The following is a 27,500-nucleotide window of genomic DNA, read 5'->3' as shown; positions in this document are numbered from 1 at the left end:
AATGATTAATACTGATTAAGTAAGAAATACATGGCATATTTTATCCTGTGAATATTAAAGCATTAGTTAATAACATCATTAAATACTTTTCCCCCTCAGACCTCTCTCTTATCTTGATCCATACCAGGCGTAAATTCCTCAGCATATGCTCCTTGTAGCTTTTACACACATACAAAAACTGGTAACTCTCCACTCTCGAACATAAACACCTCGTTTTTACATAATAGCTCAGTGCATATATGAAACACACAATGTTTATAGAATAAAATGATCAATTAAAGAAATATAAAAATGGAACAAAATCAATTTCCACAGTCCTTATTTGGACATCTTTGTAACTTTAACACTTTTAGCAATTAGCAAGATTAATAAAACAACATAAAAATCCCACAATTCCCTCTCTTGACCTCTGAAAGAGGTCACACATTTTCTTCTTCCTCCTCGTCCAGGTTCTGTAGGCCTAATAGGGGCATGCTATATGGGGGTGGATTTTCTTTTTTTCTCTATTGCAGACACTATCAGCCTATTACACAGGGATCTGAGACAGGGGATTCAACAACATCCACAAGTGACCAGGATAGCCACAAATACACCAATGGACACTACTATAGAGGTTACTATTGCCCTCCACAATCTATCACACTGCATAAATCAAAGGTGTATGATATCGTTGAATTTTTTGTGTAATTCAATTCAATTCCCCCATATCTCTTTAAGCACTGATCTTGTGGTGTTATCTTGAACCTTTTGTCAATTTTCAAATTACCTCCATTGTTTATGCTAAATATTATGGTGATTATAATTGCAGTTATGACTCCTAGGGCCCACAGAACCTTCCAATTTGCATATAGCTTCATCTCTGTGGAAAAAATACACTTATGCCTATTGGCTAATACTCAAATAACAATCGTAAATTCAAAAAGGAAAAGAAAAATGAAATATGAAATTAATACTGTAGAATTGTATAAGAAACTTAAGAAATTCAAAGATCAAAATTCAAAGGTCAATCTGGTATGTAGTTACCCAGGTTATAATGAATATATGGTAATTGTGATATTCAGGTCTCTAAACACTTCTGTCAGGATTTCCAGCACTTTGTGGAAATCCAATTTATCCAGGCCACACCCCAGCCGGGGAGTGGATACACTTGTTATGTTTTCTTTCTCACACCACTCTCTCATACGTCTGAGGCTGTGGGTAAAATTCTCATATGTTGGTAAATCAGTACAATTTTGTTTTGTTATTAAATGAAAAATCAATCTGCCGTCGTCCTCGTGGGTAACTGCACATTCACCTGTGTGTTTGTTCTGTCTTACAACCTTTTGTGTGCCGTACTTCGCTTTGAATTGTACGGCTATACCTGCTCCGTAGGCACAATCTGTGCTCACACAGTGTGCTAGGGGTTCTGTTACTGGGCTGGAAAAAATGTCACCTCTTTTATGCACAATTTTACAGTGTTTGTTGACTTTGTTGTTGGTGTTGTGTGAGTGTTACCACTAATGTATTACCACTTCCTGTTTGTCCTCTCTGTATTCCAGCTGATTCACTTTCACTTTCAACACTTTCCCTCTCTTGGACCTGAGTCCTCAGGTCCACACCTGTGTCTGTTAGAAACCCAATCATCATTTTTAACAGCTGGGTCGTTCTCACAATTTCGTTGTTTGGTAGCCTGGCAGGAAAAATTTTCAATCATAGCAGTTAGTTTCTAGAAATAAACAGCATTAGTTAGTGGCAGGATTGGATCCTGCACCAAGGCGTTCCGTGGGCCTGGAAACTGACGACCTGTAAGCAATTCAAAGGTTGTGAAACCAGAAATCCTGTTAACAGAAGAGCGAATAGACATTAATGCAATTGGTAATGCGTCAAGCCGTGTTATTTTTGTCTGTGCACATAGTTTGTCAAGTCAAGTTTTAATGTCAAAGTCAGGTTCATTATTTCATCTTTGCTCTAACATTGGGGTGATAAGCAGCCCCGAAACTATATGTCAATTCCAGTGCGTGTTTGTCAGTATGTCAGATCTAACTTTGTCTTGGGAAACCATGGTTGGGGATATAAGTGGTTTATTAGGCAGTTGACAACAGCCACTTCATTAGGTACCTTCACAGCCTGTAGTATGTGTCAGGCTTTGCTAGCATTTACTATAGGCCGGCCTTTCCTGGTTTCAAACCCACCTATCTGCCATATGGCAGTTCCATATATACTGCACCAATCACATATGCAGATTCACTATAAACAATCACCCTCTCTTCACCAGTGTAGTGCAAGGCTTTGATAACAGCTGTCATTTCAGCTCTCTGTGCTGACCGTTTACCTTTTAATCTACCACTCAGTCGTGTTACAAAATCACCCACAACTTGCTCAACCACAGCAAAGCCTGCCTTGAATTTGTCATCTGCTGCTCTGAAACAACAACCATCTGTAAACAGTGTGATTAACGGTGGGGTAGTTGTCAGTGGTACCGCGAACAAACCATCTCTCAATTTATTTGCTTTTTCAGTCAATGGTATAACAATTACAATTAATTATAACAATAATAATTTTTATCTCAGTCAATGGTATGCAATCCTGTGGCTCACCCTCAGTGATTAGATCTGCCATGTGAACACCTTCATGCACATATATGATGTCTTGGCTGGCGATTTCCTTAAATACAAAGTTGGTCACAATAATCAGTTATTTTCTATACTCACAGCTTTTCTTGTTTACCTTTTATAGTGTTCTATGGTGTTCTTTTTTCTTTTTCAATTTATTTCTTTTATCCATTTTAATTTCCTTTCTGCCATAGCTGTTCTATGCCATCTATATTTGCTTTTTAGCTCAGTACCATCAGTGGAATTCTGACTTCCTCTGTAGATACCAAATTCAATTATGCATTTCTTCCTGTCAGATTAATAGGAGTCTGATTTGATTTCAGAACAGGTAGTCACACCTAACAACAAAGTTCTTGATCAGCTTTTAAATTTGTCAAGCTGATTTTCTCATAAAGATTGTCTGTGTCCCTATAGTAACAAGGTCTTTACTAAACATTGAACGGCTGTTTACTCTTTCCCCTTTTTCACTCAAAGGCTCGTATGAAGATGAAAAAGTTCAGTGTCCAGTGAAATATTGTCCAGTTTCTCTTGCCTCCAAGAACATTATTATCTTTGTGAGTCTTTCTGGATTCCACTCAGTCTTTTTGGTGTTTCATCCTTGTAAATGTCTCTGACCATATGCAGTGCCCCCTTCACTGCTTGAGTTCAAGTATAGTCCCATTCAAATAGAATGTGCTTTCAGTCCAGTTTATTAGTTACTCCTCTCTTTGCAACTCCAGCACTTTGATATCACACACAGTTTTTCATTGTCTGTTTCTTGCCAGCTTTTTAGTCACTTTCTTGAATGTCAAAGGATGAGAGCTTTCAGCCTTTCAAGGTTTAACTTAACCCATTGCAAAATATTGCCTTTCAATTTAAAATAAAATTTATCTTGTGACCACCTTCCATCATCAGATGAAGACTCCTCTTCATTTTGTTAAATCTTTTTGTCCTTCATACAATTTATCTGTGTCATTCACCTTTTAACAACTTTCTGTCCTTGTTTAATTGTTCATCTTTATTTCCACCTTTAATAACTTGGTCTCTACTCTTTTCTGTAATTTGTTGTTTTTTCTTTCAAAGCTTCGCTTCTGTCTTTCTGCTAGGTTTTGCTTAATCCCATTTATGGTTTTAACAGACTCATTATATCACAGACACACTACATTTTCACACAAATAAAATCTACATCTACATTTAATTCACCGCTATTGATTTGAAAAACAGGCTGTTGCATTGTGGCTTTGGATTTCTCATAAGGAGGAGGTGTGTGCAAGTAGGGGTAGATCGATTTCACTGGGGGTGGAACTGGAGGAGGAGCCGTAGTTGTCACACTTGAGTCTGGCTGACTGTTTCCTTGTTTAACTTCCTGTTGCTTTGCAGCTGCACCACTGTAAACTTCCCCTTTTCTATTTGATTCAATAGCCTGCATGGCAGCAGCAACCAGAGCCAATCTTGTCCAAATTCTCAACTCTTTCTCTTAGTCTTTTACAGTTGGTCCCTTTCCAAACTATTATCATTTTTCCATGGCACATACACCGGTGAACACACATATTCATCACACTCTTTCTGAAATTCAACCATTCTTTATACAACTGGAAATACAATTCCTCTATATATATACAACATCAAAATGAAATATACCCAAATACAACTGCAGAATCAAGTGCACAATGGAATTTCCTGGGCCTGTAACCCAAAGGTTTCCCAACCCATAAATTTAATACTGTACTCAATTAGATTATTCCTAGGACTTCCACCTAAAGGTTTCTCAACCCATAAATTTAATAAAAAAATTCAAAGATTTCAAAAAGTTTTTCACTCTGATCAATTCTTATTGTTTAAATAATTAATTTCAGTTCGGAGCTCCTTATCAACACAATTAATTTGGTATATGTCCAATAGCAGAATTTGATATAACAGGTTTCTGCTTACCTTTATTTTAGAAGACCGGTCTTTTGTGTTGAAATGGAGCCCTCCCTTACTCTGGTTTCTTCAATGTGAAACCCTCCTTCCTCTCACTCTCTCATTTCCCTCCACAAAACGTCGGCGGTCACCAATTGTTGGACTTTAAGGCGTCCATTTGCATGTTCATAATTTAGAGGAAAGGCACAAGATACAAATATCTAAGTTCAAATATTTATTGATCAGATTGAAAAAGTTTAACAGCGCTGGGTCCTCTCAAGTAGCGAACAACCAGCTCAGGAAGTAACATGCTTATTTATGAAATATGTGACGTCGATCTTTCTTCAGAAAATCTCCACCCACAAAGGCCGTTCCCCTCGTCCATCTGACTCCATCACCACACCCAATTTTAGCCTGTAGGCAAAGATGGACACACATAGACAAAGAAAAACAAACTGTTCTCCTCTCATCCCTGGGAGCCCTGCAGTTCCTCTCCAGTACTCCTCCACTTTGAATAGCATGTTATAATGCTTTCTTAAAAACAAATCATTAATAAAACATTCATTTATAAAAAACATAAGCTGTAAGATGAAAGTGATTATTATGTAAAACATATTTCAATATCATGACATCATTTCATTATTTGTAAAATTGGTTATATGAATAAGGCACACATTAACTTCTTTAGATAGATAAACACATATTAAATCTTTTACTGCAATACTACTTCTAAGCAAACACTTTAATCATTATTAAAACCATCTGTTAGGAAAGAAAACACACACACACACACACATACATACATACACACACACACACACACATACATACATACATACATACAGGAGATTCTGTTTCTTCAAGGTTGAGCTGCCCTGCCCCCATTAAGTTATTCTGTATGCAACCTTCATTTCATTGGTTAATACACATTTATCAAAGACAACATCTTATATTTATTACATCAATTATTCAATGATTAATACTGATTAAGTAAGAAATACATGGCATATTTTATCCTGTGAATATTAAAGCATTAGTTAATAACATCATTAAATACTTTTCCCCCTCAGACCTCTCTCTTATCTTGATCCATACCAGGCGTAAATTCCTCAGCATATGCTCCTTGTAGCTTTTACACACATACAAAAACTGGTAACTCTCCACTCTCGAACATAAACACCTCGTTTTTACATAATAGCTCAGTGCATATATGAAACACACAATGTTTATAGAATAAAATGATCAATTAAAGAAATATAAAAATGGAACAAAATCAATTTCCACAGTCCTTATTTGGACATCTTTGTAACTTTAACACTTTTAGCAATTAGCAAGATTAATAAAACAACATAAAAATCCCACAGTGGCAACGCCATGCCATCGGTGAATGCTTACAGAAAGGACGCATTCATGTGAAAAAATGACATAAATAAATAATTAATTAATTAAATGCTTACAGCACCTGGTATTCCCAGGCGGTCTCCCATACAAGTACTAACCAGGCCCGACCCTGCTTGGCTTCCGAGATCAGACGAGAGCGGGCGCGCTCAGGGTGGTGTGGCCGTAAGCGAGTTTTGACTCGATTCGAGAGACACTTCAAGACTACTGTGGCAACGCCATGCCATTAGCCTACGCTTACAGACAGGAAGCATTTACAAAAATTACATAAATAAATAATTAATTAAAAGCTTACAGCACCTGGTATTCCAGGGCGGTCTCCCATCCAAGTACTTACCAGGCCCAACCCTGCTTGGCTTCCGAGATCAGACGAGAGCGAGCGTGCTCAGGGTGGTGTGGCCGTTAGCAAGGACTGATTCGATTCGAGAGACACTTCAAGACTAATGTGGCAACGCCATGCCATCAGCCTACGCTTACAGAAAGGATGCATTTACAAAAATTTACATCAATAAATAAATAATTTATTAAAAGCTTACAGCACCTGGTATTCCCAGGCGGTCTCCCATCCAAGTACTAACCCGGCCCGACGCTGCTTGGCTTCTGAGATCAGACGAGAGCGGGCGTGCTTTTTTTTTTATTTTTTTTTTTTTATTAAAGTTTCTATTCAATTTACAACACATTATACAAAAAACATATTAAAACATTTACCCACAAAACATTATAAATAAATAATTACATGTCAAAAGCTTCATTGCCATTCGGCAACGTCCAGTGAAAATCTTCAAACACTTCACACACATCATGGTTAAAAACATCATAATATTCAATCAGTTTGTTTTGATTCTTAAAATAAAAAAACAGGCATTTCAGATAGTTTTCCACTTTCATTTTAAAGATCATATCTACATCTATGACTCTCTTCTCTCTTTTGGCTACCGCTCTTCTTTCCCATATTGCTCTTTTCCTAAGCATCACCAGTAGATTTATTACTTTACTATTTTTGTGGTCACCCAACATCATCACTTTATTCCAATCCATGTCCTTTTCACATTTTTCATCTTTCAAACGTTCAAAAAGTCTTTTACATTTTGCATTGAGACTGTCCAGTTTTTTACAATATAAAAACAAATGTAAGAAACCTTCATCTTCTTCTTTACAAACTTTACATATTGAACTTTGCTCTTTTCCAATTTTGTACAACAATGTATCTATAAAAATTGCTTTGTGTCGTATCAGGTACTCCAAATTCCCTAATTTTGTTTCAACCATTTTGCCTCTCATATTATCCCATATCTGAGCTTCTTTTAGGTCTTTGTATTTATGTAACCAACACTCATTTACCTTGGGTTTCTTAAAAACACCATCTCTTAAAATCTGGTACAAAATTTTAACAGAACATTCTTGAAAAACATATTTTCTCTCCTCCGACTTTACACATACATCAATTTCTTGATTCCCCTGCTCCATACTTTCAATTTTATTAATCCAGTCCCTTGGTATAGCTTCCTTTATAATATTATAATTTTTCTGGATTTCTTGTCTAGTGTAATCTTCTTTTGCTTCATCCATTGTGTCCACAATGTACTGAACAGGTAAAAACCCCTCTTTAAACTCATATAAAATATCTCTCACCTTCATGATCCCCACATCCCACCATTTCTTAAAAAACATTTCTTTCCCTTGGTGTACAATATTCTTATTTAGAAACAAAGGTTGGTTTAAAATGTTTTCTCTCCCTTGAGGAGTATACTGCACATACTTTAGAAAATATCCCCAAGCACTTAACATTTCTTTATAAAAGTCAGGTAGACCTTGTACCATCCAATTCTTCGTTTTCATCCATAAAATATTTTTACCCAAGTTAAAACTCCCACATTTGTTTAAAAAATACAACATCGTACTTTTCCATGTCGTTACAATGCCTTCATCCAAAAACTTTTTCACAATTTTAACTCTCAAACTTTTCTTTCTTTCTGCAACATCAATCAAACCTAAACCTCCATTCTCTACTGCTCCTATTATAGTGTGATAGGCAATTCTCGGAGGCTTTCCTTCCCATAAATAATCCAAGAAAAATCTTTTTAGTCTTTGCTCTGCCCATAGAGGCATACTTGACACATATAATGCATACCATAATTTAGATACCATTAAGATATTAAGGATTAAAACTTTACCTTTCAGACATAACGTTCTTAATTTCCACTGGTTCAATCTTCTTTCAATACCCCCTATAATGCCTTCCCACATGGTATTATTTGTTTGCTTATTATCATGCCCCATTAAAATTCCTAAGATCTTCGTTTCTTGAGTTTCTTTAAAAGTAAAAGAACTTGTTAATTCTTGAATTTCCCCAAATCTCATGTACACAGTTTTCTCTTCATTTATTTTCCCTCCTGATACCTTACAAAATTTCTGAACTATTCCCATCGCTGCTTGCACACTTTGAATATCTTTCACAATTAGCGTAGTGTCGTCAGCATATTGGAACATCTTCACCCCTTCATCACTTCCTTTAATATTAACTCCTGTGATATTCCCTGCTTGCTTTATTGCCAGCCCCAGTGGCTCAGCAACCAAGGAATATAAAAGGGCAGATAATGGACATCCTTGTCGAATTGATCTGGTAAGCTTAAAGCATTGTGTTAAAAACCCATTACATTTAACCCGTGTTACAGCCCCTTTATATAAAATCTTAATCCATTTGATAAAATTATCACCAAAATCAAAGCTTTTTAAGACTCTAAATAAAAATTCATGCTCCACTCTGTCAAATGCTTTTTCAAAATCCAAGCTTATCACATAGCCTTCTATATTTTCCTCCTCCATATACCTTATAGTATCTTTTATGCTTATTGTAGTGTCAGCTATATCCCTCCCTTTTATGCCATATGATTGATTACTTTCTATGATGCTTGGCATCACTTCTTTTAGTCTATTGGCTAGAATCTTTGATAGAATTTTCAGGTCTGTATTTAACATTGTTAACGGTCTATAGTTCTTTAAGTCTGCCTTATCTCCCTTTTTCTTATATATCACCTTCATTAATCCCATACCCATTCTCAAGTTCATCTTTCCTTTCTTAAATATCTCATCATACACTTCCTTTAAAATACCTATTAAAACCTCCTTAAAAACTATATAAAATTCACTTCCCAAACCATCTATTCCTGGACTCTTCTTCTTATTTAGTTCACCTATTGCTCTTTCAATTTCTTCTGTACTTATACTTTTATTGCAATCTTTTTTCCCTTCCTTTCCAACTTTTGTTTTTATTAACTTAAGCAACTCTTCCCCTTCATCTTGCACTCCATCTGTTGTAAATAATTCCTCATAATATATTTTAATTTCTCTCAAAATATCTTCATTCCTTTCAACTTCTTCTCCATTCTTCTTTTTAACTACTTTTATTGTTTCCGCATTTCCTTTCCTTCTTTCTAGATCGAAAAAAAACTTTGTACACTTTTCTCCTTCAATTACATATTGCGCTTTACTTCTCAACCTTGCACCTTCATACTTCTTGTCTTCTAATTCTTTAAGTTGATCTTCTAGATCTTTTATTTTCATTATATCCTTCTCATTCCGATTTAACTCCTTTTCTAAATTCTCTCTTATTTCTTTACCCCTATACCTTTTGCATTTCTCTATCAATCGGCATATCTTTATTGTGTGAATTTTCACTAAGTACTTGACATTTTCCCACCACAATCTTTTGTCCTCCATATACATTGCATTATGCTTTTCATTTTCTATGAGCTCCTTTATATCTTGTACATAACTTTCCTCTTTTAAAATCTCCACATTTAAAGCCCAAACCCCTGGACCTTTCTTACGCTTACTCCAATCAATTTGCATAAACATTGATTTGTGATCACTTAAACTAGTTCCCTCATATCTTATCTTGTCAATAAATCCTTCTAGGTTTCTTGTGCATAAAGTAAAATCAATTCTGCTTTGACATATAAAACCCCCAACCATTTGTGTTCTAGAAAATTGTTTTCTTTTCCCGTTCCTTTCTCTCCACACATCGACTAGTTTGTAAGTTTCCATTATTGATTTCAATTCTTTCCTTCCTGTATCAGTTTTAAAAACCATACCATCCACCATATCTATATTGCTTAAAACTGTATTAAAATCTCCCATCAAAATGGCCATTTTGTACTTTAGTAAAACCGTCCTTAAATTATAAAAAAACTGTTTCTTTTCCTTCTCCTCATTAGGTGCATGTACATTTATCACAATTATTTTGTTTTCTTCATATTCCATCTCAATGGCTAAACACTTCCCAACATTATCTTTATATACCACTTTACAAACAATGTTCTTGTTTTTCCTTATTAAAAAGGCCACCCCTCTGCCATAGCTCTTGTCTTGATTGTTGTAAAAAATATCCCCATTCCACCTCTTCCTAATTTCACATATATGTGTTTCTCTCCAATTTGTTTCTTGCAACAAAATCACATCCTCATTTTTAAACATCTCTTTCACTTTTTCAAGCTTGTTAAAGTTTAAAAGTCCTCTGGCATTAAAGGTGACCAGATTTAAAACCATATGAGAGAGATGTAATAAATAAAAAGTATATAAAAAGGAAGTGAAAGCATTAAATGCACCATAATTCTCTCTTTAGTTCATGTCCTCTATATCTTCTAAGCATTCATATCTGTTTTTCAAAAGAGTTTTTCTCCTTATTCCTTTTAAGTTTGGCTTTACCTTTAGTTGTCTTCTTCTTTTGTAGGTTTTCACTGATAATCCAGCATGTTCTTCTTTATCACTGTTAGAGCTCTCATCTCCATCCAGTCCTCCATCTTTAGTGGTTGGTGCATCCAACAACTCACGCAAACTCTCTTGTGAAGATTGTTCCTCTGGCTCTTTAAGTTCCATCCTCTGTCTTTCCCTCCCTTCTTCCTCTTTGTCTAATATATCCATCACATTTTTCACAGTCTTATCAATAACACTTCCCACCTCAACGTCTGGCTTTTGATGTAAAAGTTTGTGTTGATCCTCCATTTGTTCAACATTGTCATTATATTCAGCAGTTCCATCGATTCTTATCTCTTTTGTAGAGAGAGCCTCTGGATCTATTACGTTTTCTCGCCCATGCACTTGCTCGCCAGCACAATGCTCATCATCATTTTCAAACCAACATTCACATTTGTTTAGAGCCTTTTTGCAATCCATACACCTTACCGCCGTGCAATCTCTCCCAAAATGTCCCCTCTCGTCACATACATAGCACTTGAAAGCAGGGCAATCTTTCATTATATGATCTGGGCACATGCACAGCCGACAGGTTTTAACCTGATGGCTGTGCATCACCCGAAAATATTGAAGCCCTTCAGCCGTATCGAACTTAGTACTGTAGGGGAGAGAGGTAACCTCCTTCGGGAACATTGTTTTAACAAATCTTGTCCCATCCTCGATAGTGGTGCCAGGATAAAGGCGTCTTTTAATAGCTGAAATGGGGATAACTCCCCACCCTTCAAGTTTTTCTAAAATTTTGTGATCGCTTATGTAAGCGGGCAAGTGCATAAACGAGACCACGCAGTGTTTGTTTATTAGTTTCTTTACCTCACAAATCATGCCTTTGATGCCTAGTCCATCCATTAATAAATCGACGTCGTCCACATGTTCTAAAGTCACTTCATATTCTTTGTTTTGTTTAGGCCTTACCGCTAAAATTTTCCCCACTCCAATTATCTCTGTTACAGCTGTAATTATATCCTCCGCTCTGGCATTCACATTAGATGTCTCCACAGTTACTGTTGCTTCTTTTAAATAATCCTTCACCGGTTTCTTTCTACTTTGTTCCTTGTCCATGTCGTTTCCATTTTGTATTTCTTTGTCCTTTCCCTTTTCGATCATCAAGCGTGTATCCTCATCCATATCAATTTTTGATGCCATTAGTCTGTCCAACAATTGTGTTTGAATAAAAAGAAAGGCACAAGTACCAAAAATAAAATTTCTACCCCCCCCAAGCAGCGATAGCTGCTGGGAGGAATAAAGAAAAAATACTTTGTAAAAAATAAAAGACTTTCTAAATAAAGTGATAAAACAAACAAAATAACTACAAAAAATGTGGTGAGCCTTCCTCACCAAACTGCAGCCAACTCACTTCCTGGAACGTACCAAGTCGGGCGTGCTCAGGGTGGTGTGGCCGTAAGCAAGTGCTGAATCGATTCGAGACACACTTCAAGACAAATGTGGCAACGCCATGCCATCAGCCTACGCTTACAGAAAGGATGCATTTACAAAAAATTACATAAATAAATAAATAATTAATTAAATGCTTACAGCACCTGGTATTCCCAGGCGGTCTCCCATCCAAGTACTAACCAGGCCCGACCCTGCTTGGCTTCCGAGATCAGACGAGAGCGGGCGTGCTCAGGGTGGTGTGGCCGTAAGCGAGTGCTGTCTCGATTCGAGAGACACTTCAAAACTAATGTGGCAACGCCATGCCATGGGAGAACGCTTACAGAAAGGACGCATTCATGGGAAAAAATGACATGAATAATTAATTAATTAAATGCTTACAGCACCTGGTATTCCCAGGCGGTCTCCCATCCAAGTACTAACCAGGCCCGACCCTGCTTGGCTTCCGAGATCAGACGAGAGCGGGCGCGCTCAGGGTGGTGTGGCCGTAAGCGAGTGTTGACTCGATTCGAGAGACACTTCAAGACTACTGTGGCAACGCCATACCATTAGCCTACGCTTACAGACAGGAAGCATTTACAAAAATTACATAAATAAATAATTAATTAAAAGCTTACAGCACCTGGTATTCCCAGGCGGTCTCCCATCCAAGTACTTACCAGGCCCAACCCTGCTTGGCTTCCGAGATCAGACGAGAGCGAGCGTGCTCAGGGTGGTGTGGCCGTTAGCAAGGACTGATTCGATTCGTTAGACACTTCAAGACTAATGTGGCAACGCCATGCCATCAGCCTACGCTTACAGAAAGGATGCATTTACAAAAATTTACATCAATAAATAAATAATTTATTAAAAAGCTTACAGCACCTGGTATTCCCAGGCGGTCTCCCATCCAAGTACTAACCAGGCCCGACCCTGCTTGGCTTCCGAGGTCAGACGAGAGCGGGCATGCTCAGGGTGGTGTGGCCGTAAGCAAGTGCTGACTCGATTCGAGACACACTTCAAGACTAATGTGGCAACGCCATGACATCGGTGAATGCTTACAAAAAGGATGCATTCATGGGAAAAGATGACATAAATAAACAATTAATTAATTAATTAAATGCTTACAGCACCTGGAATTCCCAGGCGATCTCCCATCCAAGTACTAACCAGGCCCGACCCTGCTTGGCTTCCGAGATCAGACAAGTGCGGGCGTGCTCAGGTTGGTGTGGCCGTAAACGAGTGCTGTCTCGATTCGAGAGACACTTCAAGACAAATGTGGCAACGCCATGCCATCGGTGAACGCTTACAGAAAGGACGCATTCATGTGAAAAAATGACATAAATAAATAATTAATTAATTAAATGCTTACAGCACCTGGTATTCCCAGGCGGTCTCCCATACAAGTACTAACCAGGCCCGACCCTGCTTGGCTTCCGAGATCAGACGAGAGCGGGCGCGCTCAGGGTGGTGTGGCCGTAAGCGAGTGTTGACTCGATTCGAGAGACACTTCAAGACTACTGTGGCAACGCCATGCCATTAGCCTACGCTTACAGACAGGAAGCATTTACAAAAATTACATAAATAAATAATTAATTAAAAGCTTACAGCACCTGGTATTCCAGGGCGGTCTCCCATCCAAGTACTTACCAGGCCCAACCCTGCTTGGCTTCCGAGATCAGACGAGAGCGAGCGTGCTCAGGGTGGTGTGGCCGTTAGCAAGGACTGATTCGATTCGAGAGACACTTCAAGACTAATGTGGCAACGCCATGCCATCAGCCTACGCTTACAGAAAGGATGCATTTACAAAAATTTACATCAATAAATAAATAATTTATTAAAAGCTTACAGCACCTGGTATTCCCAGGCGGTCTCCCATCCAAGTACTAACCCGGCCCGACCCTGCTTGGCTTCTGAGATCAGACGAGAGCGGGCGTGCTTTTTTTTTTTTTTTTTTTTTTTTTTATTAAAGTTTCTATTCAATTTACAACACATTATACAAAAAACATATTAAAACATTTACCCACAAAACATTATAAATAAATAATTACATGTCAAAAGCTTCATTGCCATTCGGCAACGTCCAGTGAAAATCTTCAAACACTTCACACACATCATGGTTAAAAACATCATAATATTCAATCAGTTTGTTTTGATTCTTAAAATAAAAAAACAGGCATTTCAGATAGTTTTCCACTTTCATTTTAAAGATCATATCTACATCTATGACTCTCTTCTCTCTTTTGGCTACCGCTCTTCTTTCCCATATTGCTCTTTTCCTAAGCATCACCAGTAGATTTATTACTTTACTATTTTTGTGGTCACCCAACATCATCACTTTATTCCAATCCATGTCCTTTTCACATTTTTCATCTTTCAAACGTTCAAAAAGTCTTTTACATTTTGCATTGAGACTGTCCAGTTTTTTACAATATAAAAACAAATGTAAGAAACCTTCATCTTCTTCTTTACAAACTTTACATATTGAACTTTGCTCTTTTCCAATTTTGTACAACAATGTATCTATAAAAATTGCTTTGTGTCGTATCAGGTACTCCAAATTCCCTAATTTTGTTTCAACCATTTTGCCTCTCATATTATCCCATATCTGAGCTTCTTTTAGGTCTTTGTATTTATGTAACCAACACTCATTTACCTTGGGTTTCTTAAAAACACCATCTCTTAAAATCTGGTACAAAATTTTAACAGAACATTCTTGAAAAACATATTTTCTCTCCTCCGACTTTACACATACATCAATTTCTTGATTCCCCTGCTCCATACTTTCAATTTTATTAATCCAGTCCCTTGGTATAGCTTCCTTTATAATATTATAATTTTTCTGGATTTCTTGTCTAGTGTAATCTTCTTTTGCTTCATCCATTGTGTCCACAATGTACTGAACAGGTAAAAACCCCTCTTTAAACTCATATAAAATATCTCTCACCTTCATGATCCCCACATCCCACCATTTCTTAAAAAACATTTCTTTCCCTTGGTGTACAATATTCTTATTTAGAAACAAAGGTTGGTTTAAAATGTTTTCTCTCCCTTGAGGAGTATACTGCACATACTTTAGAAAATATCCCCAAGCACTTAACATTTCTTTATAAAAGTCAGGTAGACCTTGTACCATCCAATTCTTCGTTTTCATCCATAAAATATTTTTACCCAAGTTAAAACTCCCACATTTGTTTAAAAAATACAACATCGTACTTTTCCATGTCGTTACAATGCCTTCATCCAAAAACTTTTTCACAATTTTAACTCTCAAACTTTTCTTTCTTTCTGCAACATCAATCAAACCTAAACCTCCATTCTCTACTGCTCCTATTATAGTGTGATAGGCAATTCTCGGAGGCTTTCCTTCCCATAAATAATCCAAGAAAAATCTTTTTAGTCTTTGCTCTGCCCATAGAGGCATACTTGACACATATAATGCATACCATAATTTAGATACCATTAAGATATTAAGGATTAAAACTTTACCTTTCAGACATAACGTTCTTAATTTCCACTGGTTCAATCTTCTTTCAATACCCCCTATAATGCCTTCCCACATGGTATTATTTGTTTGCTTATTATCATGCCCCATTAAAATTCCTAAGATCTTCGTTTCTTGAGTTTCTTTAAAAGTAAAAGAACTTGTTAATTCTTGAATTTCCCCAAATCTCATGTACACAGTTTTCTCTTCATTTATTTTCCCTCCTGATACCTTACAAAATTTCTGAACTATTCCCATCGCTGCTTGCACACTTTGAATATCTTTCACAATTAGCGTAGTGTCGTCAGCATATTGGAACATCTTCACCCCTTCATCACTTCCTTTAATATTAACTCCTGTGATATTCCCTGCTTGCTTTATTGCCAGCCCCAGTGGCTCAGCAACCAAGGAATATAAAAGGGCAGATAATGGACATCCTTGTCGAATTGATCTGGTAAGCTTAAAGCATTGTGTTAAAAACCCATTACATTTAACCCGTGTTACAGCCCCTTTATATAAAATCTTAATCCATTTGATAAAATTATCACCAAAATCAAAGCTTTTTAAGACTCTAAATAAAAATTCATGCTCCACTCTGTCAAATGCTTTTTCAAAATCCAAGCTTATCACATAGCCTTCTATATTTTCCTCCTCCATATACCTTATAGTATCTTTTATGCTTATTGTAGTGTCAGCTATATCCCTCCCTTTTATGCCATATGATTGATTACTTTCTATGATGCTTGGCATCACTTCTTTTAGTCTATTGGCTAGAATCTTTGATAGAATTTTCAGGTCTGTATTTAACATTGTTAACGGTCTATAGTTCTTTAAGTCTGCCTTATCTCCCTTTTTCTTATATATCACCTTCATTAATCCCATACCCATTCTCAAGTTCATCTTTCCTTTCTTAAATATCTCATCATACACTTCCTTTAAAATACCTATTAAAACCTCCTTAAAAACTATATAAAATTCACTTCCCAAACCATCTATTCCTGGACTCTTCTTCTTATTTAGTTCACCTATTGCTCTTTCAATTTCTTCTGTACTTATACTTTTATTGCAATCTTTTTTCCCTTCCTTTCCAACTTTTGTTTTTATTAACTTAAGCAACTCTTCCCCTTCATCTTGCACTCCATCTGTTGTAAATAATTCCTCATAATATATTTTAATTTCTCTCAAAATATCTTCATTCCTTTCAACTTCTTCTCCATTCTTCTTTTTAACTACTTTTATTGTTTCCGCATTTCCTTTCCTTCTTTCTAGATCGAAAAAAAACTTTGTACACTTTTCTCCTTCAATTACATATTGCGCTTTACTTCTCAACCTTGCACCTTCATACTTCTTGTCTTCTAATTCTTTAAGTTGATCTTCTAGATCTTTTATTTTCATTATATCCTTCTCATTCCGATTTAACTCCTTTTCTAAATTCTCTCTTATTTCTTTACCCCTATACCTTTTGCATTTCTCTATCAATCGGCATATCTTTATTGTGTGAATTTTCACTAAGTACTTGACATTTTCCCACCACAATCTTTTGTCCTCCATATACATTGCATTATGCTTTTCATTTTCTATGAGCTCCTTTATATCTTGTACATAACTTTCCTCTTTTAAAATCTCCACATTTAAAGCCCAAACCCCTGGACCTTTCTTACGCTTACTCCAATCAATTTGCATAAACATTGATTTGTGATCACTTAAACTAGTTCCCTCATATCTTATCTTGTCAATAAATCCTTCTAGGTTTCTTGTGCATAAAGTAAAATCAATTCTGCTTTGACATATAAAACCCCCAACCATTTGTGTTCTAGAAAATTGTTTTCTTTTCCCGTTCCTTTCTCTCCACACATCGACTAGTTTGTAAGTTTCCATTATTGATTTCAATTCTTTCCTTCCTGTATCAGTTTTAAAAACCATACCATCCACCATATCTATATTGCTTAAAACTGTATTAAAATCTCCCATCAAAATGGCCATTTTGTACTTTAGTAAAACCGTCCTTAAATTATAAAAAAACTGTTTCTTTTCCTTCTCCTCATTAGGTGCATGTACATTTATCACAATTATTTTGTTTTCTTCATATTCCATCTCAATGGCTAAACACTTCCCAACATTATCTTTATATACCACTTTACAAACAATGTTCTTGTTTTTCCTTATTAAAAAGGCCACCCCTCTGCCATAGCTCTTGTCTTGATTGTTGTAAAAAATATCCCCATTCCACCTCTTCCTAATTTCACATATATGTGTTTCTCTCCAATTTGTTTCTTGCAACAAAATCACATCCTCATTTTTAAACATCTCTTTCACTTTTTCAAGCTTGTTAAAGTTTAAAAGTCCTCTGGCATTAAAGGTGACCAGATTTAAAACCATATGAGAGAGATGTAATAAATAAAAAGTATATAAAAAGGAAGTGAAAGCATTAAATGCACCATAATTCTCTCTTTAGTTCATGTCCTCTATATCTTCTAAGCATTCATATCTGTTTTTCAAAAGAGTTTTTCTCCTTATTCCTTTTAAGTTTGGCTTTACCTTTAGTTGTCTTCTTCTTTTGTAGGTTTTCACTGATAATCCAGCATGTTCTTCTTTATCACTGTTAGAGCTCTCATCTCCATCCAGTCCTCCATCTTTAGTGGTTGGTGCATCCAACAACTCACGCAAACTCTCTTGTGAAGATTGTTCCTCTGGCTCTTTAAGTTCCATCCTCTGTCTTTCCCTCCCTTCTTCCTCTTTGTCTAATATATCCATCACATTTTTCACAGTCTTATCAATAACACTTCCCACCTCAACGTCTGGCTTTTGATGTAAAAGTTTGTGTTGATCCTCCATTTGTTCAACATTGTCATTATATTCAGCAGTTCCATCGATTCTTATCTCTTTTGTAGAGAGAGCCTCTGGATCTATTACGTTTTCTCGCCCATGCACTTGCTCGCCAGCACAATGCTCATCATCATTTTCAAACCAACATTCACATTTGTTTAGAGCCTTTTTGCAATCCATACACCTTACCGCCGTGCAATCTCTCCCAAAATGTCCCCTCTCGTCACATACATAGCACTTGAAAGCAGGGCAATCTTTCATTATATGATCTGGGCACATGCACAGCCGACAGGTTTTAACCTGATGGCTGTGCATCACCCGAAAATATTGAAGCCCTTCAGCCGTATCGAACTTAGTACTGTAGGGGAGAGAGGTAACCTCCTTCGGGAACATTGTTTTAACAAATCTTGTCCCATCCTCGATAGTGGTGCCAGGATAAAGGCGTCTTTTAATAGCTGAAATGGGGATAACTCCCCACCCTTCAAGTTTTTCTAAAATTTTGTGATCGCTTATGTAAGCGGGCAAGTGCATAAACGAGACCACGCAGTGTTTGTTTATTAGTTTCTTTACCTCACAAATCATGCCTTTGATGCCTAGTCCATCCATTAATAAATCGACGTCGTCCACATGTTCTAAAGTCACTTCATATTCTTTGTTTTGTTTAGGCCTTACCGCTAAAATTTTCCCCACTCCAATTATCTCTGTTACAGCTGTAATTATATCCTCCGCTCTGGCATTCACATTAGATGTCTCCACAGTTACTGTTGCTTCTTTTAAATAATCCTTCACCGGTTTCTTTCTACTTTGTTCCTTGTCCATGTCGTTTCCATTTTGTATTTCTTTGTCCTTTCCCTTTTCGATCATCAAGCGTGTATCCTCATCCATATCAATTTTTGATGCCATTAGTCTGTCCAACAATTGTGTTTGAATAAAAAGAAAGGCACAAGTACCAAAAATAAAATTTCTACCCCCCCCAAGCAGCGATAGCTGCTGGGAGGAATAAAGAAAAAATACTTTGTAAAAAATAAAAGACTTTCTAAATAAAGTGATAAAACAAACAAAATAACTACAAAAAATGTGGTGAGCCTTCCTCACCAAACTGCAGCCAACTCACTTCCTGGAACGTACCAAGTCGGGCGTGCTCAGGGTGGTGTGGCCGTAAGCAAGTGCTGAATCGATTCGAGACACACTTCAAGACAAATGTGGCAACGCCATGCCATCAGCCTACGCTTACAGAAAGGATGCATTTACAAAAAATTACATAAATAAATAAATAATTAATTAAATGCTTACAGCACCTGGTATTCCCAGGCGGTCTCCCATCCAAGTACTAACCAGGCCCGACCCTGCTTGGCTTCCGAGATCAGACGAGAGCGGGCGTGCTCAGGGTGGTGTGGCCGTAAGCGAGTGCTGTCTCGATTCGAGAGACACTTCAAAACTAATGTGGCAACGCCATGCCATGGGAGAACGCTTACAGAAAGGACGCATTCATGGGAAAAAATGACATGAATAATTAATTAATTAAATGCTTACAGCACCTGGTATTCCCAGGCGGTCTCCCATCCAAGTACTAACCAGGCCCGACCCTGCTTGGCTTCCGAGATCAGACGAGAGCGGGCGCGCTCAGGGTGGTGTGGCCGTAAGCGAGTGTTGACTCGATTCGAGAGACACTTCAAGACTACTGTGGCAACGCCATGCCATTAGCCTACGCTTACAGACAGGAAGCATTTACAAAAATTACATAAATAAATAATTAATTAAAAGCTTACAGCACCTGGTATTCCCAGGCGGTCTCCCATCCAAGTACTTACCAGGCCCAACCCTGCTTGGCTTCCGAGATCAGACGAGAGCGAGCGTGCTCAGGGTGGTGTGGCCGTTAGCAAGGACTGATTCGATTCGAGAGACACTTCAAGACTAATGTGGCAACGCCATGCCATCAGCCTACGCTTACAGAAAGGATGCATTTACAAAAATTTACATCAATAAATAAATAATTTATTAAAAAGCTTACAGCACCTGGTATTCCCAGGCGGTCTCCCATCCAAGTACTAACCAGGCCCGACCCTGCTTGGCTTCCGAGGTCAGACGAGAGCGGGCATGCTCAGGGTGGTGTGGCCGTAAGCAAGTGCTGACTCGATTCGAGACACACTTCAAGACTAATGTGGCAACGCCATGACATCGGTGAATGCTTACAAAAAGGATGCATTCATGGGAAAAGATGACATAAATAAACAATTAATTAATTAATTAAATGCTTACAGCACCTGGAATTCCCAGGCGATCTCCCATCCAAGTACTAACCAGGCCCGACCCTGCTTGGCTTCCGAGATCAGACAAGTGCGGGCGTGCTCAGGTTGGTGTGGCCGTAAACGAGTGCTGTCTCGATTCGAGAGACACTTCAAGACAAATGTGGCAACGCCATGCCATCGGTGAATGCTTACAGAAAGGACGCATTCATGTGAAAAAATGACATAAATAAATAATTAATTAATTAAATGCTTACAGCACCTGGTATTCCCAGGCGGTCTCCCATACAAGTACTAACCAGGCCCGACCCTGCTTGGCTTCCGAGATCAGACGAGAGCGGGCGCGCTCAGGGTGGTGTGGCCGTAAGCGAGTGTTGACTCGATTCGAGAGACACTTCAAGACTACTGTGGCAACGCCATGCCATTAGCCTACGCTTACAGACAGGAAGCATTTACAAAAATTACATAAATAAATAATTAATTAAAAGCTTACAGCACCTGGTATTCCAGGGCGGTCTCCCATCCAAGTACTTACCAGGCCCAACCCTGCTTGGCTTCCGAGATCAGACGAGAGCGAGCGTGCTCAGGGTGGTGTGGCCGTTAGCAAGGACTGATTCGATTCGAGAGACACTTCAAGACTAATGTGGCAACGCCATGCCATCAGCCTACGCTTACAGAAAGGATGCATTTACAAAAATTTACATCAATAAATAAATAATTTATTAAAAGCTTACAGCACCTGGTATTCCCAGGCGGTCTCCCATCCAAGTACTAACCCGGCCCGACCCTGCTTGGCTTCTGAGATCAGACGAGAGCGGGCGTGCTTTTTTTTTTTTTTTTTTTTTTTATTAAAGTTTCTATTCAATTTACAACACATTATACAAAAAACATATTAAAACATTTACCCACAAAACATTATAAATAAATAATTACATGTCAAAAGCTTCATTGCCATTCGGCAACGTCCAGTGAAAATCTTCAAACACTTCACACACATCATGGTTAAAAACATCATAATATTCAATCAGTTTGTTTTGATTCTTAAAATAAAAAAACAGGCATTTCAGATAGTTTTCCACTTTCATTTTAAAGATCATATCTACATCTATGACTCTCTTCTCTCTTTTGGCTACCGCTCTTCTTTCCCATATTGCTCTTTTCCTAAGCATCACCAGTAGATTTATTACTTTACTATTTTTGTGGTCACCCAACATCATCACTTTATTCCAATCCATGTCCTTTTCACATTTTTCATCTTTCAAACGTTCAAAAAGTCTTTTACATTTTGCATTGAGACTGTCCAGTTTTTTACAATATAAAAACAAATGTAAGAAACCTTCATCTTCTTCTTTACAAACTTTACATATTGAACTTTGCTCTTTTCCAATTTTGTACAACAATGTATCTATAAAAATTGCTTTGTGTCGTATCAGGTACTCCAAATTCCCTAATTTTGTTTCAACCATTTTGCCTCTCATATTATCCCATATCTGAGCTTCTTTTAGGTCTTTGTATTTATGTAACCAATACTCATTTACCTTGGGTTTCTTAAAAACACCATCTCTTAAAATCTGGTACAAAATTTTAACAGAACATTCTTGAAAAACATATTTTCTCTCCTCCGACTTTACACATACATCAATTTCTTGATTCCCCTGCTCCATACTTTCAATTTTATTAATCCAGTCCCTTGGTATAGCTTCCTTTATAATATTATAATTTTTCTGGATTTCTTGTCTAGTGTAATCTTCTTTTGCTTCATCCATTGTGTCCACAATGTACTGAACAGGTAAAAACCCCTCTTTAAACTCATATAAAATATCTCTCACCTTCATGATCCCCACATCCCACCATTTCTTAAAAAACATTTCTTTCCCTTGGTGTACAATATTCTTATTTAGAAACAAAGGTTGGTTTAAAATGTTTTCTCTCCCTTGAGGAGTATACTGCACATACTTTAGAAAATATCCCCAAGCACTTAACATTTCTTTATAAAAGTCAGGTAGACCTTGTACCATCCAATTCTTCGTTTTCATCCATAAAATATTTTTACCCAAGTTAAAACTCCCACATTTGTTTAAAAAATACAACATCGTACTTTTCCATGTCGTTACAATGCCTTCATCCAAAAACTTTTTCACAATTTTAACTCTCAAACTTTTCTTTCTTTCTGCAACATCAATCAAACCTAAACCTCCATTCTCTACTGCTCCTATTATAGTGTGATAGGCAATTCTCGGAGGCTTTCCTTCCCATAAATAATCCAAGAAAAATCTTTTTAGTCTTTGCTCTGCCCATAGAGGCATACTTGACACATATAATGCATACCATAATTTAGATACCATTAAGATATTAAGGATTAAAACTTTACCTTTCAGACATAACGTTCTTAATTTCCACTGGTTCAATCTTCTTTCAATACCCCCTATAATGCCTTCCCACATGGTATTATTTGTTTGCTTATTATCATGCCCCATTAAAATTCCTAAGATCTTCGTTTCTTGAGTTTCTTTAAAAGTAAAAGAACTTGTTAATTCTTGAATTTCCCCAAATCTCATGTACACAGTTTTCTCTTCATTTATTTTCCCTCCTGATACCTTACAAAATTTCTGAACTATTCCCATCGCTGCTTGCACACTTTGAATATCTTTCACAATTAGCGTAGTGTCGTCAGCATATTGGAACATCTTCACCCCTTCATCACTTCCTTTAATATTAACTCCTGTGATATTCCCTGCTTGCTTTATTGCCAGCCCCAGTGGCTCAGCAACCAAGGAATATAAAAGGGCAGATAATGGACATCCTTGTCGAATTGATCTGGTAAGCTTAAAGCATTGTGTTAAAAACCCATTACATTTAACCCGTGTTACAGCCCCTTTATATAAAATCTTAATCCATTTGATAAAATTATCACCAAAATCAAAGCTTTTTAAGACTCTAAATAAAAATTCATGCTCCACTCTGTCAAATGCTTTTTCAAAATCCAAGCTTATCACATAGCCTTCTATATTTTCCTCCTCCATATACCTTATAGTATCTTTTATGCTTATTGTAGTGTCAGCTATATCCCTCCCTTTTATGCCATATGATTGATTACTTTCTATGATGCTTGGCATCACTTCTTTTAGTCTATTGGCTAGAATCTTTGATAGAATTTTCAGGTCTGTATTTAACATTGTTAACGGTCTATAGTTCTTTAAGTCTGCCTTATCTCCCTTTTTCTTATATATCACCTTCATTAATCCCATACCCATTCTCAAGTTCATCTTTCCTTTCTTAAATATCTCATCATACACTTCCTTTAAAATACCTATTAAAACCTCCTTAAAAACTATATAAAATTCACTTCCCAAACCATCTATTCCTGGACTCTTCTTCTTATTTAGTTCACCTATTGCTCTTTCAATTTCTTCTGTACTTATACTTTTATTGCAATCTTTTTTCCCTTCCTTTCCAACTTTTGTTTTTATTAACTTAAGCAACTCTTCCCCTTCATCTTGCACTCCATCTGTTGTAAATAATTCCTCATAATATATTTTAATTTCTCTCAAAATATCTTCATTCCTTTCAACTTCTTCTCCATTCTTCTTTTTAACTACTTTTATTGTTTCCGCATTTCCTTTCCTTCTTTCTAGATCGAAAAAAAACTTTGTACACTTTTCTCCTTCAATTACATATTGCGCTTTACTTCTCAACCTTGCACCTTCATACTTCTTGTCTTCTAATTCTTTAAGTTGATCTTCTAGATCTTTTATTTTCATTATATCCTTCTCATTCCGATTTAACTCCTTTTCTAAATTCTCTCTTATTTCTTTACCCCTATACCTTTTGCATTTCTCTATCAATCGGCATATCTTTATTGTGTGAATTTTCACTAAGTACTTGACATTTTCCCACCACAATCTTTTGTCCTCCATATACATTGCATTATGCTTTTCATTTTCTATGAGCTCCTTTATATCTTGTACATAACTTTCCTCTTTTAAAATCTCCACATTTAAAGCCCAAACCCCTGGACCTTTCTTACGCTTACTCCAATCAATTTGCATAAACATTGATTTGTGATCACTTAAACTAGTTCCCTCATATCTTATCTTGTCAATAAATCCTTCTAGGTTTCTTGTGCATAAAGTAAAATCAATTCTGCTTTGACATATAAAACCCCCAACCATTTGTGTTCTAGAAAATTGTTTTCTTTTCCCGTTCCTTTCTCTCCACACATCGACTAGTTTGTAAGTTTCCATTATTGATTTCAATTCTTTCCTTCCTGTATCAGTTTTAAAAACCATACCATCCACCATATCTATATTGCTTAAAACTGTATTAAAATCTCCCATCAAAATGGCCATTTTGTACTTTAGTAAAACCGTCCTTAAATTATAAAAAAACTGTTTCTTTTCCTTCTCCTCATTAGGTGCATGTACATTTATCACAATTATTTTGTTTTCTTCATATTCCATCTCAATGGCTAAACACTTCCCAACATTATCTTTATATACCACTTTACAAACAATGTTTTTGTTTTTCCTTATTAAAAAGGCCACCCCTCTGCCATAGCTCTTGTCTTGATTGTTGTAAAAAATATCCCCATTCCACCTCTTCCTAATTTCACATATATGTGTTTCTCTCCAATTTGTTTCTTGCAACAAAATCACATCCTCATTTTTAAACATCTCTTTCACTTTTTCAAGCTTGTTAAAGTTTAAAAGTCCTCTGGCATTAAAGGTGACCAGATTTAAAACCATATGAGAGAGATGTAATAAATAAAAAGTATATAAAAAGGAAGTGAAAGCATTAAATGCACCATAATTCTCTCTTTAGTTCATGTCCTCTATATCTTCTAAGCATTCATATCTGTTTTTCAAAAGAGTTTTTCTCCTTATTCCTTTTAAGTTTGGCTTTACCTTTAGTTGTCTTCTTCTTTTGTAGGTTTTCACTGATAATCCAGCATGTTCTTCTTTATCACTGTTAGAGCTCTCATCTCCATCCAGTCCTCCATCTTTAGTGGTTGGTGCATCCAACAACTCACGCAAACTCTCTTGTGAAGATTGTTCCTCTGGCTCTTTAAGTTCCATCCTCTGTCTTTCCCTCCCTTCTTCCTCTTTGTCTAATATATCCATCACATTTTTCACAGTCTTATCAATAACACTTCCCACCTCAACGTCTGGCTTTTGATGTAAAAGTTTGTGTTGATCCTCCATTTGTTCAACATTGTCATTATATTCAGCAGTTCCATCGATTCTTATCTCTTTTGTAGAGAGAGCCTCTGGATCTATTACGTTTTCTCGCCCATGCACTTGCTCGCCAGCACAATGCTCATCATCATTTTCAAACCAACATTCACATTTGTTTAGAGCCTTTTTGCAATCCATACACCTTACCGCCGTGCAATCTCTCCCAAAATGTCCCCTCTCGTCACATACATAGCACTTGAAAGCAGGGCAATCTTTCATTATATGATCTGGGCACATGCACAGCCGACAGGTTTTAACCTGATGGCTGTGCATCACCCGAAAATATTGAAGCCCTTCAGCCGTATCGAACTTAGTACTGTAGGGGAGAGAGGTAACCTCCATCGGGAACATTGTTTTAACAAATCTTGTCCCATCCTCGATAGTGGTGCCAGGATAAAGGCGTCTTTTAATAGCTGAAATGGGGATAACTCCCCACCCTTCAAGTTTTTCTAAAATTTTGTGATCGCTTATGTAAGCGGGCAAGTGCATAAACGAGACCACGCAGTGTTTGTTTATTAGTTTCTTTACCTCACAAATCATGCCTTTGATGCCTAGTCCATCCATTAATAAATCGACGTCGTCCACATGTTCTAAAGTCACTTCATATTCTTTGTTTTGTTTAGGCCTTACCGCTAAAATTTTCCCCACTCCAATTATCTCTGTTACAGCTGTAATTATATCCTCCGCTCTGGCATTCACATTAGATGTCTCCACAGTTACTGTTGCTTCTTTTAAATAATCCTTCACCGGTTTCTTTCTACTTTGTTCCTTGTCCATGTCGTTTCCATTTTGTATTTCTTTGTCCTTTCCCTTTTCGATCATCAAGCGTGTATCCTCATCCATATCAATTTTTGATGCCATTAGTCTGTCCAACAATTGTGTTTGAATAAAAAGAAAGGCACAAGTACCAAAAATAAAATTTCTACCCCCCCCAAGCAGCGATAGCTGCTGGGAGGAATAAAGAAAAAATACTTTGTAAAAAATAAAAGACTTTCTAAATAAAGTGATAAAACAAACAAAATAACTACAAAAAATGTGGTGAGCCTTCCTCACCAAACTGCAGCCAACTCACTTCCTGGAACGTACCAAGTCGGGCGTGCTCAGGGTGGTGTGGCCGTAAGCAAGTGCTGAATCGATTCGAGACACACTTCAAGACAAATGTGGCAACGCCATGCCATCAGCCTACGCTTACAGAAAGGATGCATTTACAAAAAATTACATAAATAAATAAATAATTAATTAAATGCTTACAGCACCTGGTATTCCCAGGCGGTCTCCCATCCAAGTACTAACCAGGCCCGACCCTGCTTGGCTTCCGAGATCAGACGAGAGCGGGCGTGCTCAGGGTGGTGTGGCCGTAAGCGAGTGCTGTCTCGATTCGAGAGACACTTCAAAACTAATGTGGCAACGCCATGCCATGGGAGAACGCTTACAGAAAGGACCCATTCATGGGAAAAAATGACATGAATAATTAATTAATTAAATGCTTACAGCACCTGGTATTCCCAGGCGGTCTCCCATCCAAGTACTAACCAGGCCCGACCCTGCTTGGCTTCCGAGATCAGACGAGAGCGGGCGCGCTCAGGGTGGTGTGGCCGTAAGCGAGTGTTGACTCGATTCGAGAGACACTTCAAGACTACTGTGGCAACGCCATGCCATTAGCTTACGCTTACAGAAAGGATGCATTTACAAAAATTTACATCAATAAATAAAT

The 27,500-nt window shown here is 37.2% G+C and overlaps 13 non-coding genes and 5 pseudogenes across 13 annotated transcripts; all 18 read right to left on the bottom strand.

Annotated features, from left to right (window-relative positions):
- Positions 1-5,922: 5,922 nt before the first annotated feature.
- Positions 5,923-6,041, bottom strand: LOC135784926 (5S ribosomal RNA). The gene has a single exon (XR_010546240.1). It is a non-coding gene; the product is annotated as a 5S ribosomal RNA (ribosomal RNA).
- Positions 6,042-6,158: 117 nt separating this feature from the next.
- On the bottom strand, positions 6,159-6,277 carry LOC135784239 (5S ribosomal RNA; annotated as a pseudogene).
- Positions 6,278-12,151: 5,874 nt separating this feature from the next.
- Positions 12,152-12,270, bottom strand: LOC135784158 (5S ribosomal RNA). The gene has a single exon (XR_010545988.1). It is a non-coding gene; the product is annotated as a 5S ribosomal RNA (ribosomal RNA).
- A 121-nt stretch (positions 12,271-12,391) lies between these two features.
- On the bottom strand, positions 12,392-12,510 carry LOC135784863 (5S ribosomal RNA). The gene has a single exon (XR_010546179.1). It is a non-coding gene; the product is annotated as a 5S ribosomal RNA (ribosomal RNA).
- A 117-nt stretch (positions 12,511-12,627) lies between these two features.
- Positions 12,628-12,746, bottom strand: LOC135785222 (5S ribosomal RNA). The gene has a single exon (XR_010546525.1). It is a non-coding gene; the product is annotated as a 5S ribosomal RNA (ribosomal RNA).
- Positions 12,747-12,869: 123 nt separating this feature from the next.
- Positions 12,870-12,988, bottom strand: LOC135785033 (5S ribosomal RNA). Its single transcript, XR_010546345.1, has one exon. It is a non-coding gene; the product is annotated as a 5S ribosomal RNA (ribosomal RNA).
- A 129-nt stretch (positions 12,989-13,117) lies between these two features.
- LOC135784632 (5S ribosomal RNA) lies at positions 13,118-13,236 on the bottom strand (annotated as a pseudogene).
- Positions 13,237-13,361: 125 nt separating this feature from the next.
- On the bottom strand, positions 13,362-13,480 carry LOC135784924 (5S ribosomal RNA). The gene has a single exon (XR_010546239.1). It is a non-coding gene; the product is annotated as a 5S ribosomal RNA (ribosomal RNA).
- A 117-nt stretch (positions 13,481-13,597) lies between these two features.
- LOC135784237 (5S ribosomal RNA) lies at positions 13,598-13,716 on the bottom strand (annotated as a pseudogene).
- Positions 13,717-19,592: 5,876 nt separating this feature from the next.
- LOC135784147 (5S ribosomal RNA) lies at positions 19,593-19,711 on the bottom strand. The gene has a single exon (XR_010545987.1). It is a non-coding gene; the product is annotated as a 5S ribosomal RNA (ribosomal RNA).
- Positions 19,712-19,832: 121 nt separating this feature from the next.
- LOC135784852 (5S ribosomal RNA) lies at positions 19,833-19,951 on the bottom strand. The gene has a single exon (XR_010546168.1). It is a non-coding gene; the product is annotated as a 5S ribosomal RNA (ribosomal RNA).
- A 117-nt stretch (positions 19,952-20,068) lies between these two features.
- LOC135785221 (5S ribosomal RNA) lies at positions 20,069-20,187 on the bottom strand. Its single transcript, XR_010546524.1, has one exon. It is a non-coding gene; the product is annotated as a 5S ribosomal RNA (ribosomal RNA).
- Positions 20,188-20,310: 123 nt separating this feature from the next.
- Positions 20,311-20,429, bottom strand: LOC135785032 (5S ribosomal RNA). Its single transcript, XR_010546344.1, has one exon. It is a non-coding gene; the product is annotated as a 5S ribosomal RNA (ribosomal RNA).
- A 129-nt stretch (positions 20,430-20,558) lies between these two features.
- On the bottom strand, positions 20,559-20,677 carry LOC135784631 (5S ribosomal RNA; annotated as a pseudogene).
- A 125-nt stretch (positions 20,678-20,802) lies between these two features.
- LOC135784923 (5S ribosomal RNA) lies at positions 20,803-20,921 on the bottom strand. The gene has a single exon (XR_010546238.1). It is a non-coding gene; the product is annotated as a 5S ribosomal RNA (ribosomal RNA).
- Positions 20,922-21,038: 117 nt separating this feature from the next.
- On the bottom strand, positions 21,039-21,157 carry LOC135784236 (5S ribosomal RNA; annotated as a pseudogene).
- Positions 21,158-27,030: 5,873 nt separating this feature from the next.
- Positions 27,031-27,149, bottom strand: LOC135784136 (5S ribosomal RNA). Its single transcript, XR_010545985.1, has one exon. It is a non-coding gene; the product is annotated as a 5S ribosomal RNA (ribosomal RNA).
- A 121-nt stretch (positions 27,150-27,270) lies between these two features.
- Positions 27,271-27,389, bottom strand: LOC135784841 (5S ribosomal RNA). The gene has a single exon (XR_010546157.1). It is a non-coding gene; the product is annotated as a 5S ribosomal RNA (ribosomal RNA).
- Between the last annotated feature and the right edge of the window lie 111 nt (positions 27,390-27,500).

Source organism: Paramisgurnus dabryanus, chromosome 2 (genome assembly GCF_030506205.2).
Source record: "Paramisgurnus dabryanus chromosome 2, PD_genome_1.1, whole genome shotgun sequence".
Lineage (NCBI taxonomy): Eukaryota > Metazoa > Chordata > Actinopteri > Cypriniformes > Cobitidae > Paramisgurnus > Paramisgurnus dabryanus.
The sequence above is the reverse complement of the archived record's forward strand: the minus strand, read 5'-3'. Positions and strand labels throughout refer to the sequence as shown.